This window comes from Gossypium raimondii, chromosome 3 (genome assembly GCF_025698545.1).
Source record: "Gossypium raimondii isolate GPD5lz chromosome 3, ASM2569854v1, whole genome shotgun sequence".
NCBI lineage: Eukaryota > Viridiplantae > Streptophyta > Magnoliopsida > Malvales > Malvaceae > Gossypium > Gossypium raimondii.
In genome coordinates, this window is record NC_068567.1 from 29,296,855 (window position 1) to 29,316,239 (window position 19,385).

A 19,385-nucleotide genomic window follows, 5' to 3' on the forward strand; every position below is an offset into this window, starting at 1 on the left:
ATGCCCTATTACGAATGTAACTTAACCTTTTTACTTAATTAAAAGTTTCCATTATTGACTATTACATAGTTTCACTTCAAATAGAATTCTCTATGTATGTAAAATGAATGGTTATAGGTTTGATGCATGGTAATTAAATTGTAATGATATCTATGTTTTCAATTTCGTGCTAACGTAAGTACCTTAATTAAAAAATCTGCAAACATGAGTTCATTCTTTGATCATGCCACTTAACTCGATCTATAAGCATAATAGCCCTAATTACCACTTCTAGGCGTAGTCCTGACATTGTCCTTCCAAGCGCAGACTCATATTAGCTAACTTGAAAACACAATACACTGAAGTAAGTTCATAAGAACTTAGTGAGGGGAAACTTTATTTACCTTAATAACAATACTTATCCTTTGTGACAGATGAAACATCCTATCAATCTTATCGACCACGACCCTTATACTATATATCTTCTGAGTACCTTTGCACAATCTATCCTTCGTACATCACTTTCCTACTTTCATCTAATCCTTCATATATTTATACCAGTTTCCTTTCCAGAGATCTGCACATCTATTACGTTATTGCCTTTACCTGATTAATTCTGAACGAACGTATTATCACAATCGTGCATAAACGCGTCATAGATGGAAAAGACCTCCTTCGAGCTTGTAGAGAGTCAAATCCTTATTTAGACCTCCCTTTAAGTATTACCTGGTATTTTCTTACGATTCCTCTACTCATTATTTTTAATCGATTTTTGGTCGTAACTAGTTCTAAACATAAAGTTGATAGATACTTTGGGCACGCTGAAATTACTAACACACTCATGGGTCCTAATAACCAATCTTTTACTCAGAAAGATTCTTCCGATGGAAACTCATACACTCCACTATCTCCTTGATTCATCTTCTTTGCTTTCTCCTTATCTTCATATGGTCTTTACCTTGAATTATTCAACTACCGTAATCCATTCCAATCTTTCTATTTGTACTCTAGGGCCATACAGAATATTCCATGAGAATTATACATCCTGTAATCATCATATGGATTACCTTTCCCATTTCACCACAAAATGTTTCCTTCAATCGTTTCTACGAATACATTAATTTCAGAGTTCGCCAAAAGTTTGATTACTTTAGAAATCCCCACATACACTATTCCTTTAGGGTTCATTACCCTTACCTTACCTTTAGAGTTAGCCGTATATATATATTTATTGTTCTTTCAGAGTTTATTGTACATATTATGCTTTTAAGGAACCATACATGTAACAACTCGTTTTTCAGTGGTGACAAAATAGTGGTTTCGGGACCATAAATTTTTGTCGTGCAGGCCCGAAATTTTATTTGTAGAATATTTATGGAGTCATTAGAGTCGTATTAAAATTTGGTTAAGAAATTTTAACATTTAGATAGCTAATTAAAGAAAAAGACTAAATTGTAAAATATGCAAAACTTAGTAAATATTGTATTTAAGTGATTAAATAGTTTAATTACTAAATTAGGAAGAAATTATGTAGCAATTAGTCCCTAGTTATTAATGTTGGACGACATTAAGAATGAAAATGGTAAAAATAATGTATAATTAACGGCAAAATTGTAAATAAAGTAAAATTAAATAAAACAAATTGAAAAGTGAGGTTTTTCTTCTTCAATTCCTCACCTCTTTACCGAAAACCACCATTGAAGACCTAGGGGCTTCGGTTATCTTTTGGATTTGCATGGGATGGGAATTGACCTGTTTTCTTGTAAGTTTTATGTTTTGTGATCGTTGTAACTAGGTCCAACTAGCCCGTACCTTCGTTTTTGAATCTGTTAAAAATTTTGGAAGTTACCATTGATGAATATTGGTTGTTTGTGATGATAGTTATATGCTTGAAGCTTTGATTATGGTCTTTGGTTGTTTTGTAAAGTGATTTTAGTTAGTTTTTCTTATTAAAGGATTAAATTGTTAAAATGTTAAAATTTCTAGGTTAATGGTGAATAAGAGGTGTTTTATGGACTATTTAGATGCCTTGAATATTCAGCTGTAAATTTTTTACTTGATAAAATGGTCAAATTGATGATTTTCGGGTTAAGGGACTAAATTGCATAAAATGTAAAAGTTTGGAGAGGTTGTGTAATTTTCTAAAATAGAAGAGTATAAAATGTAAAGTAAATTGGAATATGAAATTTAAGCTAATAATCGGGAATTTTATATTTTATATCAAGATCCTATTGATTTACGTGAAAAAGAGAAAATTACGGAATAGTCTTTGAACTTCTGTAACTATTACAACTTAGTCCAGGTAAGTTTGTACAATTTATAATTCAATATCTATATGAATTGTATGATGATATAATATGATATAGTGGATATTAATTGTTTAATGATGAAGTAAAGTTGTTTGAGAAAATGTTATTGAATTTCGACATGCGGGTCGGATGAACTCGGGATAGAGTACAATGTAATAATAGCGTGTTATGCGAGGTTTGGAGTGGAGATTGATGAGGTGTGGTTCATATATTTTTCTTGAGTATACCGAGGTTCAACATTTATTGCGAACCCTCGTGTTATACTATCTTGTTCTGGTGTGTTATGGGAACGGATGTATAGTTCTTCAGAGCATTTGGCGTCTGAGCATTTGGCGTGTTATCGGTTGGATTAGCTCTTTGGAGCACTTGGCGTGTTTTCGGTTGGATTAGCTCTTACGAGCGTTTGACATGTTTCAGGTGGATTACTTGTGTACTCATATATGTAAGTCGTTCATCAGATCGTAAATTATTGTGCTATAAATTATTTAATGATTTTGAATGGCATAGCATGTGTTTGACTTCTTGAATTGACTTCGTTGTGAATATATATATTTTCCCGGAAATTACCATTTGAACTTTGAGTTGAATTATGTAATTCACCGATTCGACTTTGTGGATGGTAGGAAACACTTGTTGTTGAGTTATTTTTTATTTAAATTGTTGTATTTATTTCGGTAAGATTTATTGTTTCTGTACGTCAAACTTACTAAGCTTTAATGAGCTTACTTGTGTAAATTTCTGTTCTTGTAGATACTTTTGAAGGTTGGACGGTCGAATCAACACTCAAGTTACACTATCCATCCATTTTCGGTAGTTTTTGGAACATTATTTTGGATTATATGGCATGTATAGACTTGATTTGACCTTACTTTTGTTTTGGTATGTATATATGTAAAGAATTAACCTAATTGCAAATTGATAACATGAACACCGTTACATGATTTTGATGTTTGCTTGGCAAAAGTTTAGATAATGACTTGCTATGGAATGTGAATGATGGAATATGTTTTTGAGATAAACTTGTAGTATATGTATGACTAAGAGGTCTATTTGATTTGTGGTGATTTGAGGTGCCTATGATAGGTATATTGGGTAAAAGTTAAGTTGTGTGAATTGGCATGTTTTGGATGATGATTTATATTGTTGTTTAAGTGTGTACTTCTGGTACCATCGAGGGTACATTGGTTAGGCACTTAATATGGTTGATTTAGCATGAACTGAGCTTGTTTAATGTCATTTTGAATAGGTCTAATGGCTGGTAAATGGATTTCTTAGGGTCCAAGAAATCTTGAAATGATAAACTTGACATTTAAGATTCATTTAGGTATACACGAGTTGGGACACACCCATGCCTCTGACACACGGCCGTGTGCATTAAGTCAGTGTGTTACATGGCTTAGCACATGGCCTGTGACATGACCGTGTGGCCCAACTTAGTGAGTTACACGGGCAGGGACACTAGTTGAGATACAGCCGTGTGTCCCTATTTCAAAAGTTATACGGCCTGGGGAATTCCACATGGCCGTGTGTCCCTTATTTTTTTGAAAATTTTCATATTTTCTTGAAATTTTCTTATTTGTTTTAAATTAATCTCGAATTACTTCTAAGCTATTTTTAGGGCCTTGAAGGCTTGATTTAGGGACAAAATGCATGTCATTGGTTGGTTTTTATTAAGATTAATCTATTTAATAATATGATGTTAAATGTTTTACAATTGATCAGTAATGCTCCATAACCTTAATCTGGCAACAGAGACAAGTTAGGGGTGTTACAATACACATCATTCCTTCATAGATTGCCAAGAATTCCTTTCCTTTCATTCAGGGTTTGCCACCAAGACACTCCCTTCAAATGGTTGCCATAAGAGCCATCCTTTAGATTGTGCCACAAAAGCATTTCTTCCATTTTTCGTCACAAGGTTTCCTTTATTCAGATTGCCACAAGGGCTTCCTTTACATGGATAACATCAAAGGCTTCCTTTACATGTATAGCCACAAAGGCTCCTATTACAGAGATTGCCACAAAGGCTTTCTTTTCAAATATGCCACAAAGGTTTTCATTTCATATGTGCCACAAAGGCTTCCATTTTATGTATGCCACAAAGGATTCCATTTCAGATATTCGCCACAAAGGCTTTCCTTTCAGAGGTCTGCCACAAAGGCATTCCTTTCAGAGGTTCGCCACAAAGGCTTTCCTTTTCTGGTGTTTTCACTATAAGGATTTGCCTGAACTCACATTATGCAAGGTTTGCCCCTCATCGTTTGGGTCACGTAAAAACCTCGTTAGGTAATAAACTTCCTTTAGTTCTTTCCATATGGCGCCATAGCCCAGCTATGATCTTACACGATATGGTGTCATGGCCCATGGATTTGTCATTTTTCAGAGAATTGTGTTTAAAGTCTCAATGGAACCCTTTAGATGAGTCCATGGAGATAGACATAGACTCATCATGCATCGACTCACTCATAACAGACAACATTCTTTAGCATGTTTTCAACTCACACATTTACATTCTGATCATTCATAAGCTATCATCCTTTAACCTCAAGATTTATATTGCATGCTTAGATCTTTCAAATTTCATGCAATCCATACACACAAGGTCTATAAAACATTCATCATCATACCATGATTATCTAGATTCAGTTTCATGTTTCAGTCACTTTTCACGAAAGTTTCTAGAACACACAACATATATGCAAGAGTCGGCTTAGAGACTCACCTGATAACCTCGAAGGGCAGCTTAGACTCCAGATCCCGCGCTCAATAAGATACTACAACAACCATTGCCTCATACAATAGAAGATCACCATTAAAACCCATCAGAGTAACTTTTACAATCATTTCAAACCTAAATAACCCATAAAAAACCTTAATTCTTCAGGCATTCATGCAGATCTACCTTTCTAGAGCCATAAAACTCAGCTCAACATGAAGAAAAATCACTTAGTAAAGCCTAGAATTTCAAATCCAGCTTAAATAGGAAAAATGCTTCTTGTTTTCTCCAGCTCTAGATCTAAATACTTTAGAAGAAAGAAGATATCTCCCTTTAACCAAATCGGAGTACTCTTTTAACTTAAGTCTCTATTAGAACTTGGTAAAGGCCGCATCCATACTGAGTTGTCTTATCCAAAATCGTCCACTTCCAAGAGACTTACTCGGTTATCTCCTTAGCCTTTAACTCTTTTAGTTCACATTCAATTAGTTTCTAATCGGCTTACCTTGTAATCTAACTGGCACGAGACCACAATGACAGGGTGTACTATACTACTGGCATATACTGTAACACCCCTCACCCATTCCGGTCGCTGGAACCGAGCAATAGAATGTTACAAATCAATACTATTCAATACAAACAATTTAATTTTTAATTTTAAACTACTATTAACACATAGATAATAAGTTTATACATAATTCACCAATTTACATATCTTTATAACATAGTAAATTGAAAACAATAAGAACCTATTTGTTATAACTTAGGCATGAAATGGGTTTAAAGAGTAAATTTTCAAAGTCTAAAAGTTGGTATCGATATTTCATAATTTGTGCCGATACTGTATCGGTACTTACGTGAAACCGATACCAAATTGTGATTTTGTTTACTATCTCAAAACTTAAGTATCGATAATTATTATGTGGTATTGATACTGTATGAAAAAGTATCGATATTCAATTAAAAATCGATACCAATTTAACATTCTGTTTGTTTTAAAACTATTCATATGGTCAAGTGTCAATACCAAATTCCAAAATATCAATACCTTATTTCAAAAGAGGTAAAATCTCATCCTTAACAAATTCATTTCATGCCAAGTTCATCCATGAAGAAAAAGACTATAATTTCACCTATGCAAACATCCAAATATCTAACCAATGTGCCTCAAATGGCACCTCAATTCAAACACTTAATCAATCCAAAACCAAGACCATATTCTCGTGTCACAAGCATACACCAAATGTTTTGCATTTAAGCTCAAAGAAACACACATTGAATCATATCAAAACTTACCATTCCTCTTACCATTTAAAACATATTCATTTATACCATAACTCAAACACTTTATAAGGTTTATATCAAGTGATCAACTAGCTCAACAAGAGTACAATACACCAAGGTCTAAAACAAGATCACTTATAAACACACAATCAAGACATATACAAATTTTCACCTATTACATGTCATATAAGCCAAAGCAAAACACTTTCAAACTATTCACAAAATTTACCATTTCCATCAAACACAAATATATATATAAATTTTTACATACCACAGAGGAACACCATAATACTAAATAACCCAAACCATCATATTTAACCTTGGTACACGCCAAAACCAACCAAAAGACCGTTCACCAACATTTGAGTTTGGGATCATTGCTGGATGCTGAGTTGAGGATAGATCTACTAAGTACCTAACCTGCGCACGAGAAAACAAACACACGCTGAGTATAACTCTGTGGTATTTCTATAATCCGAACATTTAAGATAGAATATAAATACATTTAAACGCTCAAATTAATACTACATGATACTATGCTAATTTCAATTCAAATATGCAATTTCATAAATACATTTATTTTGCATCATAATTATCCTAGTACTAAAACATGGCATTTTCAACTCATACATATCCATTTTCCATTTTGGTTTTCAATATACATTTCATTCCATATCAGTTGCTATTTCAATAGCATTTTTATTTCAATAACATTTTCCATTTCAAAATCAATAATTTAAGTTTACCAATTATTTTCCTTATTAACACAGCTCGGACTCGAACGGATACACGGATCTAACCAACACACCAGCTTGGCACCCAGTGCCTCATCAGATAAATCTGAAGCAAATAATTGCGCTCAGAGCTATAATAAGTTAACATCCAGTGTCTCATTGGTTAAACCAAATCAAATTGGCACCGAGTGCCTTATCCACTCGTAATCGAAGTAACCATGAACTCTTCCTATCCTATGGCATGCCATCTATATCTGACTCAACCCGAACATTTAATAGGGTAACCATTTCACATTTTCATACCAATCAATGTCTCCAGTTCACATTTATTTAAATTAATCACAACCACAATTATTTCAAAACATTTAGTCGATTCACACACTTATAAAAAAAATACATATACTTTTCAAATATTTACAATCAAATTCTTATAACTATCTATTAATTCAAGAAGCCCAATAGAACAAGAAATCTCATCTCAATTACTTTCCGTGAACAAACAAATAAATATGCAACAATTGATAATTTAGTTCGGATTATAGAAACACAAATCGTAAACTCCGAGCTATTCGTCAACGACCTTGTCTTTTCCCTTCTTTTTCGAGGAATCTAGGTCTACATTAGCTATGGAAATAAATAAACCATATATATATTCAATACACAAATAATTTCTCATTTAATTGCTAATGTAAACAACTTTTGCGCTTTACTCAATTTAGTCCCTAAAATCGGAACTAACCTAACTTCCTCATTTAACCCTAAATTTTTATACCGATTTCACTCTAAGCCAAATTTAACTCTTTATTCCTCAATTCTACCTCATAATTTCAAAATTTTCACAATTTAGTCCCTATTGCTCAAAATCAACATTTGGCTTCACAATTTAATCATTTCACTTCTAACTTAAAAATCTATCAAATTAATTCCTAAAGCTTTAACTACTCAACAATGCACTACAACAAAACAAGCCTATCGTGGCACTTTTTTTTTTATTTTTTTACTTTAGACGATACAAAAAAAGGTTGGCAGAGGTCTTCACGACGCTTCTCCCAATGCTTTAAAAAACGTCATCTATAGTGCAGTTGGCATATTCCGCGACACTTGAAAAAACGTCGACATAATTCAACATAAGCAAACCTTTATTGAAAGGTTGAGAAAAACATAGTCAAAGTCGACATTTCGTAAAAGTTGGCATAGGGTGGAATAGATAAAAAAAAATGGCGAAATAAAGCATACATATGCCGACCTTTAAAGAGTTGGGTCATGCCTACATCAAATGCGACGTTAAAAGGTTGGGATAGACAGGTTCTAAGGCAACCTTAAAAGGGTTGAGATAGACTCATCTAAGTCTATGCCGACCTTTAAAGAGTTGGATCATGCCCATGTCAAATGCGACGTTTAAAAGGTTGGGATAGATAGGTTCTAAGGCAACCTTAAAAGGGTTAGAATAGACCTGTCTAAGGCAACCTTCAAAAGGTTAGGATAGACACGTCTAAGGTAATTTTTTTTTCTATTTTTTATTATTTCAATATTAATATATTTTCATAAACAGTTCTAGTGAATAATGATAGAAATTGTGGTTTAAATACAACTAAAAAATATAAAATTAAAATTAAAATAAAGGTTGAATATTCACTACAAAAATTGATCCAACAATCAAAATACACTAAAATTTAGCTGAAATGTTTACCACCAACATTCAACCCAATGTACAAAAGTAAACAAATAAAAAAGTACCTAAGACGATGGACATTGATATTGATGTTGTACTACATAAAAGCTAATACAGTCTGAAATTGCAACCGTACTCACAAGTTCTTCTTGGCGTGGGGCTGAACTTGGGGATGACCCATCATTATTTGCTATTAAACTCTTTGGACCATCCGAGTTAAGGCTTAGATCATGAGAGTGTTCAGTGCTATTACCTTCTTCATGGGAATTTGTCTACTTTGATTCATTGTCCCTGAAATAATCCATTGCAAGTGTTTATGATCCAATACAACATTTAAAGGAAAACAAAAAAAAAAAAAAGGGAAGGAACGACAGAAAATGATACAAACATGGGTTTTGTTCTTGGTGTCAAACATTGAATTTTCATGTGCATATCAGAATCATAAGTGTAATATTTTTAGAAAAACATTCAATTTTATGTTTCATTTAAATTATCAAAAATCCTACTTTAATTGAGTTAGTTCGTGTAATTAAATTTGCATTAAAAAGATAATCCAAATTACTTAGGAGGTAACCATCTTCCTAAGATATCTCTTTCACTTTTTTATTTGTTTCGACCAAACTTGAATATTCTAACAACTTACGACTACTAAATCCAAAGATAAAATATACTAACAACTTACAACTACTAAATCCAAAGATAACTATTCTCTTCACTAAACCCAGTTACCAATAGACCAAAAGAAGTTCAGCAGATAAACTAGCAGGAAGCAACAAAGACATCAGATTTCATATAGATGAATTAAACAAATTAAACTCATAGCCATCTTCTTCTTCATCAATCATACAAAAACATATACATAAGATTTCATATGGATGAATTATATATAGCAAACGAACAAAATTGCCTAAAAAAACAATTCGTCTTTCGCAGAGTGCGTTTGCAAAGATTTTCACTTTTATTTAAGAAATTTAAAGAGAAAAAAAAGGAAAAGGAACTATTATTATTGAATGAACATAATTTTTGATTCAATTGGTTCAACCCCTTTGTTCAGACCGGTATATCAATCGGTTCCATAAAAACAAAATAAGAACCTAATTAAGGCCTCAATTTTTTTTGTAGCTGCTCTAATTTTTCATCAAAGCTAGCTGTAGAGCAAAAAAGCAAAAGAACAACAAAAGGACAATGAATAGCAGTTAAAAATATGCAAAGAGTTTCACACAAATATGTAAATCAAACATTTTATTATTCAAATAATGTATATTCTTAACATTTAATTATTTGATAAAAAACAGATAATATATGATGATTCTTTTGTCCAAGTGCCACCATGACTATAAATTCATAGCAAGTAGGCAACCTAATATGAGAAATTTAAATAAATTTTTTCTCATAATAATGTTTTTCACAAATAGAGAGTGTAAAATGGGGATTTGAATCCATCATCCAAAGTACACTACAAAAGTAAACACAATGTAATGCAAGCCTACCACAAAACCCCTTTAAAAACAACAAAAACAGAACTTTAGCAGACACATGCCAGTGGCCATAAAATGGAAGAACCGTTTTGTAAGAGCTACAGGAAAGGGACACACGCACACACATACAAAGCAAAGAGGAAAACATTTTTCATGAATAGTAAATAATCCTAAGACGAAATCTAAACTAACAAGAGATTGTACCAAATGAAGTTAAACTCTCAAAGCTATCTTGAGCATGTATGATTGACTGTGCAATTGCTTGTGGATACGTAATTTGCAACTAAGCTCTAAATGTGATAAACTATCAAATGTTAACTTGAACTTGTTCACAACCTTCTTCCACAGTTCATATTTTCCCTATAGGTCTAACTACTTCCGAACAACTAAGTGAATCAACTGAGAGCATAAAGAATCAAGCAGCAACGCAAAAACCCAAGACGAAGAAAGGTTTTGGCATTAAAAAAAAGAGAAGGGTATAAGAACCTGCCAAACGCGATGGAGATGCTTCTTGGCGTTGGCTTGCGGGTGGAAGTGAGCTTAATTCTCTTCCAAACGAGATCACCAGAATTATGCTTCTTCACTATCTCCATCACTTTTGTTCCCCAAAACGCTCCTACCATCTCTCTCGCCGGTCGCTGCTCCTCTTGCTCTCTCCCTATATGAAAAATACCAGGAATTGAAGTACAAGCAGAGAAATTTGAACTTCCTGTATAAAAAATATCAGAAAAAAATTATAAAAATTAGGAAAAAAAAAGAAAAGAAAAGAAAGGGGAATTAGATTATTGAAATAAAACTGTTGCCTATTTACCTTTCAAGTTGGTGAAACGAGATTCCTCGAATTACTTTAAAAAAGAAATCAGATTACTGAAATCAAATCAACCTCCTTTGTAAAATCAGTGGTTTGAACGAAAATCATTAAGGTTTATGAAATTTTTTATACGATATAGAGAGGGGAAAAGAACGAACGGAGAAAAAAAAGAAGAGAGGAAATTTTAGGGATTTGATTTTGGGGGTTTTAGAAAAGGGAAAACGTCAAACGAAATAGTGGGATAAATCAGAAATACCCAAAAAGTTGGAATATAATAGATTTTGCCGACACCTAAAAAGTTAAAAAAAGGCTGACATAACTCAAAAACAGTCATCTTATGCTTTTCTTATAGCAACACTTTTATGTAGTTTGTAAATGTATAACAAATATCAGCATAGTGTTAGGCAAAACCGATACTTTTTTAAGCGTTGTCTTAAACATGCATATCACAATACTTACACAAAAAAATAAGACATGGATCGGTTAGTTCATAGTATCGGGATTCAAATAATATAAAAATTACAAGAAAAGTACCAAATTGTACTAGCCAATTTAAGCTTGATTTTTTAAGCCCTAAGCCGTGCGTTCTTCTCCCTTCTCTTTTGCTTTCGAAATGCCTAGGATGAAAAAATATTATGATTTCTCTTTCAATCCACTTTCTCATATTTTATTATGGTTTACTTTTATGTAATTAATTATAACATATATATTAATGTTAACATATTAATGTTAACATAATAATATATATTTTATAAATAATGTATATATGTACATCATGATCGTCAACCACACTAAAAAAAACAAAGGTATATTTTCCTTTCAAGTCCCTTAAATATGGTTTAGCTTATAATTTAATAATAATCACATTTTTATCACTTAAACAATTTAGTCATTATACTCTAATTAAAATTTATTTTGTTAGAATTACCTAATTGAATTTCAATTCATTTATGATATAACTCTGTAAATATTTAATAAAAATATGTACGAGTCTGATTTACGAAAACGGGGTTTCAAAACTACATTTTCTGACACCACTGGCTTTTGGGTCGTTACCTGAACTCATACCTTAAAAATCACTTCCTTCAACCACAAATCTCATCCCACTGATCATAGTAAAATAAAATGGAACCCTTATTCACTTATATTCATTTCGGAGTCTGCTCACTCTATACGCCAAATATGCATTTGGGCGAATAATACTTTGCCAATCACACTTCTTTAAGGCTATGTGCTAGACCTTGTGTCAGCCAAAATCGGGGCATTCTAGGCGTGCTTATAGAATTCTTATAGTTAGTCGAGTTCTAACACTATATACACTCATGACTTACTCTCTATGCCTTCTTGCCTTAAACAATATTCGAACACTAATGCTTTGACGGGCGGGATGTTGGAGACTAGAAGGTAATCTTGTTGCGCAGTCATTCATTAGTCTTAGATTAACCGATGAGATCGAGAGATAAATCGGAACTAATTCATCTGAGTCAGTAAAATTAAGATCAAAAGATAAAATTGAGCCACTTAGTAATTTAAGCGATTTAAATCCCTTGTTTGAGAACCGATGAACCACATTGAAATCAACCAACCACTGCTAGTCATTTGTTTGGTTGAATTCTTATTTTTATACTCTTTTCAATTTAGTCCCTACATTAGCGTAATTAATTTTCTTGCAAAAATTTCCTTTTTTATGATTTGTTGTACTATAAAATTTTATTAGTAACTGCTTAGACTCTATTGTGTATGCTATCTATTATTCAATCGCCATCTCCTTTAGGTTCGATCCTTGGAATTCTTTGGTGTTCCAATGTAACACTTTTATGCTTGTAGGAGGCGTTGTATGAATCGGACCGGTAACGGTGTCTTACCATGAGTCAAAACCAGAATGTATCATCACACACGCGAGGAGGGTGCAACATCCTAGGGACGTGCCACCTCCACAAAGAGATCAACCTATTGAAAATTCGCAAGTAGAGATTCAACAACCACCACACTTACTCATGGAGCAATGAACTTTGCGCGATTATGCGATGTCCAACTTGGATGCTCTTTGAGGTAGCTTCAAAATCAAACTGACAATGATCAAGATGATACAATCGAACCTTTGATTTTGAGGGTCAATGAATGAGGATGCAAACCAACACCTTAAACGATTTCTAACCATTTGTGATACCTTTAAGTACAATGGGGTATCTGGTGACGCTATCCATCTTTGATTATTCCCTTTCTTTTACTAATGATACTTTTATGTGATTAGATTCACAGCTGGTAGATTCCATTAATACTTGAGACGAGTTAGTGACCAAGTTTTTGGCAAATTACTTTTCCCCGAGTAAGACAATGAAGCTTCAAATAGATATTACAAATTTTCAGCAATTGGAAGGAGAGTCATTATGTGAGGTATGGGAGTGCTTTAAGCTAATGCTACGCAAGTGTCCATATCATAGTTTAAAAGATTTGTAATACCTTATTTTTTAGTGGTGTCAGAAATAGTGGTTTCGGGATAACAAATCTGACGAGTGAGTTTGTAAATATTATATTTTAATATTATGAGTCAAATATAGTATAATATTGAATTTTTATATGATAAATTTTGTTAATTGAATGAATAGTTAAGTACAAGTGATTTGTCTTCGAAGTCAAGTGGTTTCAAAAAATGAGGTATCGGGACCTCATTTCTGTAAATCGAGATTGTAAATATTTTTATTAAATATTTATGGAGTTAAAATATAGGTATATTGAAATTTGATCGAGAAATTTTGACGTTTGGATAGTTAAGTAAAGAAAAAGGACTAAATCGTAAAAGTTACAAAAGTTAATCGCTATTAGTTTATATAAGTTTAATGGTTGTAAAAACATGAATTGAGGGTCTTGGCTTGGTAAATAAGAAATTTTAATGATTATTAAAGGGTAAAATGATAATTTAATTAATAAAAGCATAAATTAAAACAAAATCAAAGCCATCATCTCCTTCACTTGGAATTCTTCAATTGAAAACACCATTTATTGGGGTTGGAAGATTCGAACAAGCTTGCTTAAGTTCATGCAAGTCATTTTGTTATCCATTTTCAGTAATTTTTGTGTTTTTTAGATTGTTGCAACTAGGTCCAACTAATCTGTACCTCCGTTTTCAAAGCTATTAAAGATCTTAAAACTTTCCATTGATGAATCTTAGATTTTTTTGATAGAAAATTGTAGATATGGAAGCTATGAAATGTTTAAGGACTATTTTATAAAGTAATTTTGTTAATATTGAACATAAGGACTAAATTGATGATATTTTGAAATTGATATGTAATTTCTAAATTTTAAATAAATATGGGTTGAAATTGAATAGGGGAAATTTCTTCTAGCATGGAGTTGGTTTAATTGTGATAAATTTGAAAGTTTCGGGTTTATGGGCTAAATTGAATAAAAGGTAAAAGGTTAGGGTAAAAGTGTAAAATATTGATTAAAGGGTCAATTTAATGAATTTTAGTATTTAAAAGTATTTGAATTAGATAGTTGAATTAAATTATTATATTTAGATTAAGAAACGAGTTAATCAGAGAATAATTGCAGGAAAGGAAAGTTAGCGGTGTAATCATCGGTGTTGTGTTCGTTGCCATTTTTAGATTAGGTAAGTTTGCATAATAAATTAATTGATTTAGTTTCTATTTTGTAAATTATTAAATATCTAAGTATGTTGTTTTTAGATTTGCTTCAATAGTAAATATTAAGTTGTGGAAGTGGATCAAATTGAAATGAAATTATAATTGAGGGTCATGATTGAAATGGAGAAATTATATAGTTGCATTCATGTGACAAAGAAATTCTTAAGTAATTATATGATATGGATTTGAATCGCGACCCCTATGAACCTCGTGAACGTTTAGAATACAAATGACATGTCATTAGGGTTATTTACCGTTTCAGGTGCTGGTCTTGGATGTCATACCGATGGCTGAGGTCCTACATTTGTAGTGGATTTGTCACAACTCGTGTGGGCAACATCCTATAGCCTAACATCCCAACCCATAACTCATGTTAGTAAGCTTAAGTAAAGCTTAGTAAGTCCGTGTTGAACTTAAATTTTAACTTAAATTTTAGTTACAACAGTCACAGAAGTTAAAATTTAAGTTCAACACGGACTTACTAAGCTTTACTTAAGCTTACTCTATGTGATTTTTATTTTTTGTAGATCGTCAAATACAAGCTTTTGATTGGATTGGTTTTTGAAGATCACCCTATTCGTCAACTCTTTTGGTAGTTATATGTTTATTTTGACCGGTTATAAGTGGCATGCAAATAGGGTTTTGGTATATGCATGTTGGTGATCATTTGGTCATGTTTTGTGCCATTTGAATTATGTCTTGTTTTGGATGGTTGTTTATTTTGAAATGTGGTGCCAACGAGGGCATATTGGTTAGGCACATAGGTTTAATGTGAATTAGCATATTTTGGCATGTTTTGGTACAGTTTGAATAGGCTAATGTGATGGTAACTGTATGCCTTAATGTCTAATAAATTGTAGGTGAATTGGCTTGTGTTTGAAGGTATTTTGGGCGTACACGGTCTGTGACACGACTGTGTGTCCCACATAGTTGCATGACACGACCATGTAGCCGCTTTGATTTTTCATGTAAGATTGTTTACATGATCACAAAGAATTACATGGCCTGGCGATACGGCCGTGTGACCCTAAATTACACATGCACAGAGAGTTACGCAGGTTGGTCAGACGGCCATGTTCTTGAGCCACACGGGCTAAGCTCTATCACATGGCCTACCCACACGGCCATGTGACCTCTATTTTCACTATTTACCTAAATTCTTATAAAAGTTTCAGTTTAGTCTAGAATTGTTCCTGATTTGTTTTAAAGGCTTCATATGCTCGATTTAGGCTCAGATATGATTGAATAACATGGAGATGAATGTGATATAGTTATTAAATGAATGATTTAGTTATTTTTTTACTAAATAGTGAATAATGTTAAAGTTTTTATAGTTGTAATGTAATAACATGATTGAATAACATTATTCACTATAAAAACTTTAACATTATTCACTATTCAGTAATGAATGATTTAGGCTCAAATATGATTGAATAACATGATTGTAATGTGTTATTGGAAATGACCGGACCAGGTATAGGGTGTTACAAGATTACGCTCTAATCTTGATAGAGCGTCTGCTGGAGCATTCATGTCAAAGATGTACACTTAAGCTTGTCAACTTATCGAGGACATGGCGATGAACTCTTACATGTGGCCAATTGAGTGGTTCATATATTGGGCCAAACAATCGGCAATGAATACTGTTGGTAGCGAGGACAAGTATCAACAAATCCTCGAAAGGCTTAATCAATTGGAGATGATGTAACACCCCTAACCTGTCTCTATTGCCAGATTAGGGTTATAGAACATTGTTGTATAAAACAGAATCTTTAACTTCAAAACAGAACAATAATACATTTTAATATCCATTTCTAATAACACATTACAATCATGACTAAAATACACATTTAGGCCTTAAATTGAGCCTTTGGGGACCTCAAAACCAATTTGAGGACAATTGGGGATGAATTTGAAACAAATCAAAAAATTTTGGAAAAAACTTACAAATTTGGGAAACAGGGGTCACACAGCCATGTGAAATAGCCCAGGCCGTGTGGATATTTGAAGTAGGGACATGTGACCGTGTCTCAGCTTGTGTGTCCAATTGTGTGAGTATTCGAAATAGGGCCACATGGTCGTGTCGCAAGCCGTATACCAAACTGTGTGTGCATTCAATGTTAGGTCACACAGCCGTGTGCCAGATCGTGTAATAAACTGTTTTGAGACACATGGCCTTGTTACAGATCGTGTGAGGCTTGCACCTAAAATATAAATGAAACATGGCCGTGTAGGGTGACCGTGTAGGGCTCTAAACTTAGCCCCTAAAACAAGACAATTCAATACCTATCCTTTCCCAACAAGATAGACCATTTACACATACATTCAATTGACCAAAACACTCTCCATACACACTCAAAACATACAAAATCAATCAACCTATAAATTCTAACCAATATGCCATTCAAAGGCACCACAATTCACACCAAAATCACTTCATTCAAAATAACATTATACCTTAAACATACATCACCACAACCACATATCATTTAACCATTTCAATCACAAATAAACATGTCTCAAGCCATATATGTACAATGCACTTAAAACTGACCAAAACACACAACTTTCCAAAGCATTACAAGTCCAGGCAACATGTACACAAAAGACATAACATATGAAGTCAACCAAATAACATATTCAAAACACCTATTACATACAAGCCCTATACATGCCATTTATAACCATAGCCAAAGTAACCAAAACTACCAAAGCGATTGCTGGATAGTGTGATAGGACTCCGGCAAGATTCCAACTAATCGAGATTTCGATGACCTACAAAAAAAATGAAAAAACAACTAAAAAAATGGAAAAACAACTATGTAAGCAACTAGTGCTTAGTAAGCTCGTATAAGAGAAACTGAAACTTACCGAACATCAAATGTTAAATCATTCAACCATGCTCATTAAATCCTATAGATATTTACTTTCCTATTCACAGCAATCCACTTTGTTAGTAAATAACTTAAAGATGTAACATCACAAAAACATGGCATATGTCATGAAATGAATTGTATACATTCATCTTTTCTCATATGTTAATTAGTAATCTTTTTCATTCATTTGAAAATACCAAACTACCCATTTCTTAAGATCATTAACAACAATAAGTTTGCATACATGCCTTTCCATTAACCTTTAATTGCTCTTTGAACCATATAGAATAACATCAGATACTCAGGAATGCTTACACAAAGTGTGCCTTTTCTTGTAACTGTAACTTTTCCAATAGTGCTCACATAAGTTGTGGAATGGGTTTGCTCACACAAGCTATGGGTCAGGATGTTAGCTACACGATGCTGCTCACACGAGCTGTGGAGAATACACAACAAATGCAAGACCTTAGCCATCAGTAGGACATCCAAGACTAGCACCCGAAAGATATAATCCCTAATGACATGTCGTTTGTATCCTAAGAATTCTTAAGGTTCAAACGAGACTATTAAACCATCAAGTATTCAAGCCATCATAATATTACCGAATCAAATTATATCCAACATAATGTTAACTAATAATCAATTTAAACAACACTTAGTAAGTATACAACTCATACAAACTTACCTCAATCACCACAGTTGTTATAGCTAAGTTGAAAACTTATCCGAGACTTTCGCTTTCCCTCAATTCAAATCTGGTTGATTCTTTTCTTGATCTAAATAATAATTTAATTCAATTCAGTATTTCAAATAGCTTAAATTTATGGATTCTAACTTGTAATCCATTTTAATATAAAATTATGAATTTACCCCTAACATTTTAACTTTTATAAAATTTAGTCCATAAACCCAAAATTCGCAATTTAGCCATTTTTAACCCAAAACCATGCTAGCAGATTTTTCTATAAGATCCCAAACAACTCATATTTCCTTCTGTTTCACATAATCATCAATGAATTTTACTATTTAAACAAATGAATCCTTAAACCTTAAATTCACTAAAAATCACTTAAAAAAACATGGCCACTTAACAACAAAACTTAATTATCTATCAGTTAAACTCTCAAACACTATAAAATCATTCACGATAAGTCCCTCAAACTTTAACAGTTTTACAAATTAACCCCTGGGCTAACTAGACTAAGCTAAAACAAACTTAAAAACATAAAAATAGCTAAAAACGGGTCACAAAATCTTACCATGTAATGCTCCTATGTTGGTCGAACCTTAAAGCCAAGAAAATGGTGTTATTTTTCTTCAAAATTGGTGGAAGAGAGAAATTTAGGAAGATGACACTATTTTGTTTTATTTAGGTTAAGATTTATTTAATTACTATTTTACCCTTAGTTTATTAGCTTATAAAATGACAAAATTAAACCCATAATTTTCCATTAACTTTACATATGGTATAAATACCATTTAAGTCCATGAAATTTCTTTTTCATAGCCATTAAATCCATTTAAATAATAGAAACCAACTTTTGCATCTTTTATAGTTTAATCCTTTTTTACTAAATTAATTACTTAAACCTTAAAATTTCTTAACGAATATTTAATACGACCCTAATATAACCTTATAGACATTAAAAAACATTAAAATACCAACTTGCTCATCGAAATTGTGGTCCTAAAACCACAGTTTCTGACACCATTGAAAATAGGTCGTTACAGATGAGTTTAGCCATGGCGCAAGTCCAAAACTATCCAAATGTAACCCATTTTAATGCAAGACATGATGGTGAGGGCAACCATATTGATTTATTTATCTACATAGTTAAATAATGTAACCCATTATTTAACCTAATTAGAACTCCTA

The 19,385-nt window shown here is 32.7% G+C and overlaps 1 long non-coding RNA gene and 1 other non-coding gene across 3 annotated transcripts; both read right to left on the reverse strand.

The window, feature by feature from the left end:
- Positions 1–6,287: 6,287 nt before the first annotated feature.
- LOC105794025 (uncharacterized) lies at positions 6,288–11,260 on the reverse strand. 2 transcript variants are annotated; one of them, XR_001133709.2, is made up of 4 exons: positions 10,984–11,260; positions 10,659–10,881; positions 8,835–8,985; positions 6,288–6,708 (listed from the first exon to the last, which is right to left on the reverse strand). It is a non-coding gene; the product is annotated as an uncharacterized LOC105794025 (long non-coding RNA). The 2 variants fall into 2 exon arrangements; XR_001133708.2 differs by lacking the exon at positions 6,288–6,708 and having other exon boundaries at positions 8,603–8,985; positions 10,984–11,256.
- A 2,063-nt stretch (positions 11,261–13,323) lies between these two features.
- LOC128040173 (small nucleolar RNA R71) lies at positions 13,324–13,430 on the reverse strand. Its single transcript, XR_008194832.1, has one exon. It is a non-coding gene; the product is annotated as a small nucleolar RNA R71 (small nucleolar RNA).
- Between the last annotated feature and the right edge of the window lie 5,955 nt (positions 13,431–19,385).